This window comes from Peromyscus eremicus, chromosome X, assembly GCF_949786415.1.
Source record: "Peromyscus eremicus chromosome X, PerEre_H2_v1, whole genome shotgun sequence".
In the NCBI taxonomy this organism is placed as follows: domain Eukaryota; kingdom Metazoa; phylum Chordata; class Mammalia; order Rodentia; family Cricetidae; genus Peromyscus; species Peromyscus eremicus.
In genome coordinates this window covers 13,995,862-13,999,773 of record NC_081439.1, presented here as the reverse complement: position 1 = coordinate 13,999,773, position 3,912 = coordinate 13,995,862, and the positions used below count along the sequence as shown (strand labels likewise).

General features: G+C 40.2%; 1 pseudogene; it reads right to left on the bottom strand.

The window, feature by feature from the left end:
* Positions 1-2,820: 2,820 nt before the first annotated feature.
* On the bottom strand, positions 2,821-3,415 carry LOC131899842 (protein RER1-like; annotated as a pseudogene).
* Between the last annotated feature and the right edge of the window lie 497 nt (positions 3,416-3,912).

Below are 3,912 nucleotides of genomic sequence, written 5' to 3'. Positions count from 1 at the left end.
GGAAGAATAGACCCCACTATTTTCTAGGTGTACCAAGCTAGGGAGACGCACTAGTACTAGGGAGACCATTCACCACTGCTGGGGTGACCAGAGTCAGAGGCTCTTAGAAGTAAGAGAAGTCACATCAATGGTGCTTGAGAAAATCCCATCAACTCTGAGATCACCATTCTTTTTGTTTGTAGGAGCAATCACATAGGAGGTACTCTACATACTGTACTGTCTATGACCCAATTACCTCACGTGCTAAAGTCTCTCAGCTCTTGTCACCTGCAGACACAGTGGGTCCTAGACTCCAAAGGGATAGTAGGTGCTCCAATGAAAATAACACCATTTTCAATAAGGAGGACATCCCATGAAAGTGGTAAAAGTAGCCAATATACCAGATATGTATAGCTCAACATAAGAACAGATGAAATAAAAACAGTATACTGAAAAATATAATTCTAGAAAATGTTTCTGAAAATTGTGTGAATGAAAATTCCTGAAAAGAAGCTGTGTTTGGCTGTGGAAAACAAAACAAAACAAAGAAAAAAACTCATATAAACAAAAAACTAAAATACAAACAAACCCGAAAAACATTCTTCAAAGAAGTCTGTATTTGCAGAGACTGATAGACCAATTGGAATTTCAGTACTGTGGAGAGATTGGAATTTTGCAGGTCCAGAGGCTAACTGCCTAATCTTGAGCTGGTTTTAGCCTTCCGGGACAGTCATTCCTTGTCCCACTCTGGATCTGAACTAACACCCCATAATAATAAATACAAACCTCTTAGAAGCTATTAACTTAGAACTAACAGCTTGTGATAATAAATAAAAACCTCTTAGAAGCCATTAACTTAGCAGAACACTACCTTTCACCAATTCAAGAGCTAAGAATGTTATCAAATAACATTTTAGGCCTATAATAAAGCTCCCCTTCCATGTATCTGCCTCTCTGCTGTTTCCACCAATGTATTTTAAACTTGCCTTGATTCATGACTTTCTTTGTTCTGTAAAACTATAAAAGTTTTATGAAACTGCTTCTTCTTTGGAACATGGAATTTGGGGTAACCTAAATTGGTGTTCCCAAGCCATTGGTACTCAAAATGCCTCCAGAATAAACTCTCTTTTACTCCCTTTGAGAGTAATTGAGATGGGTGGAATGTGTAGCAACCCAAGAGTTATGTTTCTAAAGTCCAATGAGATTTGAAAGAATACATACAAACATTTAAGTGAAATTAGAAAGGTGATACAGAATACAAATGAGAAATTCAAGAAAGAGATGATAGTTTAATAAAGATGCAACAGAAATACTGGAAATGAAGAACTTAGTAAGTAAAAAAAAAACAAAACAAAACAAACAGAAACACAAAAAACCAAACCACGCTGTCAAGTCCAAAGGAAACTCCAGTATCCCAAATTCCAAAAGGCAGTGCATAAGGCCAGAAATGATAGTCTTGGTTCAGCTCAAGCCAAACTATACAAGGATTGCTAAGAGCCCACAGCCAGCATTTCTCGGGAACCTGTGAAATGGGCTTCTGTCTGTCAAAAAGTGCCACTTCACTTGGCAGATAACTGTGGCTGTAGATCAAAGCCCATGCTGGGCTCCAGGCTCCTTCAGTCTCCATTCACAAGTACTTGTCCATTTTAAAGTCCAAGTTAGTCTCCTGGCCCTTCCCATCTCCCTTCACTCCTCCTCCACCATGCAGCTCCACCATGTTCCCAGGCTGCTGCAGTCCACAGGCTTCTCCCCCCCAAAAAAATAAGGTTTTTCCCCTACCTCCCCCCAAAATAATAAAGTGTCTATTTCTATGGTTCCTGTACTGCGCATGTGTGCATGCATGCGCGCATGCGCTTCAGATGTTACTCAGTGTTAGAGTGCTCAAGCTGCATGCAAGAGGTTTAGAGTTCAATATCCACTACTACAAACAAATCAACACAATAAATGAATAAATAATCAAGTAAATCCAGCAAAACCTTAAAACGTAGCAGATCATCAAAACACAAAGAAGAGAACAAAAGACTCTTTAGCTAACAACAACAACAACAAAAAAATGCCAGGAATAGCTGCATACAATTTGATAATATATCCTTAAATAGAAATGGATTGAATATTCCAATTAGAAAATACAACTGGCTGAATGGATAAAAGGTATAAAGGTATAAATGGATAATAGGTATAAGTATATGCATCCATATAAGATAAGAGTGTCTAAGGGAAATATAGTTTACCATTAAAACACACAGAATTAAAGGGAAAGGCTATAAAATGACATTCCATGAAAATGAAATTTTTTAAAAATAAAATATATATTTATAATTCCAGGCCCTCAAAAGCAATCATGGTAGCCAGGAACAAAGTTTTGAGTCATTATGGTAGAGGCCAACTTGAAAAACGTCTCTAGTGAGATGAGATTCAGAAACTGGCATGAGAACCCCACAGAGCTACATGAAAAATCACCCTCAAAGTGTTACATTGGTTTTCACAGGTAGGAAGCAGGCTGGCACAGAGGAGTGGCCTCAGCGTGGTCCGGAAGGCAGGCTGCACTCCCATCCTCCCTCCCGCTCTCCTGAGCTGCCACCCATCTGGCCTCCCAAGTCTCTGGTTCACTATAAATCTGTCCACTTCAAACACATGAACATCACTGAAAAAGAAATCAATGCAATTTGCTTTAAATGCCAGTTTCCTCAAGAACCTGATATTTCAGATACAAATCATTGAGGCTCCTCTTAAAAAGAAAATTCAACTTCCTCATAATCAACTACTTTATGTGAAGAAAAAGGCATTGTTACAATGCCTCAAAACAGTTCTTGAGTACGTGTAACCGATTCAGTTCAGCTTCTAACTAGCAAATGTCTTGCCCGCGTCCTCCTTCCCTTTGTATCTCCTCTTTCCGAGTGTGAATGGTATGTACCAGTATTTAATCATGTACTTTATTTGCCTCTTCGTTGTGATATAGAAAAGCATGATGAAGTACATCACCGGGATTGGCCAGAACACTGGGACGTTAAAAGCCTCGAAGAAGGTACAGACCATAGCCACAAGAATGCCTTTCGTAGCTGTATGCCAAAATTTGAATTCTGGAAGCCTTCATATGAGGGGACAAAACCCCGCATTCTGTTTGGTTGGTAATGAAGGGCCATCATCTGAGTCTTCCATCAAGGAAGGATCCACTTTGGGAGAAAGGAACACTATGAAAAGGTTTAGGTGGTAAATTGCCAAGGAATAGGTCACAATGTACCAACCCTGTAACAGGTAAACTCTAATCATGTAGACAAAACTCAGGCCCAGTGTCATGACCCACTGGACAGCTGTGTAGGGGGTAGATTTGTCCAGCCAGGACTGATAAATCTGTCCAAGCCGTGTGAAAAATCTGTACACCACTGAGGGCTTCCCATGGACAGAGTCTCCCACACTGTCCCCTTCAGACATTCTGTAACTAAGCTCCGCTGCAGCTGAGCCGCAGTCTCCTTCATGGCTGCCGGAGGAAGATGGCGGGCAGGGTAGCCGCCAGAGCTCGGCTCGGGATCCGGGAAAGGAAATGAAATTTTAAAGTGAGCAGGAGACGTCAAGGCAAAACCTCTAAGGAAAGTCAAACATCATTTTATTATTATTATTATTATTATTATTATTATTATTATTATTATTATTATTTGGTATTTTGAGACAGAGTTGCTCTGTGTAGCCCTGGCTGTCCTGGAACTCATCCTGTAGATCAGGCTGACCTTGAACTCACAGAGGCCTACCTTCTGCCTCCTGAGTACTGGGATTAAAGCTGAGAGTCAACACTGCCTGGCTAGAACATCACTTAATGACGGTCAAGAGATCAATTTATCAAGAAGATGTAAGGGTAGTAAATGCATATGTGCCTAATACCATAGCATGTAATCTTAAAAGACAAATATTTGAGCTCAAGGAATGGCTATTGACCAG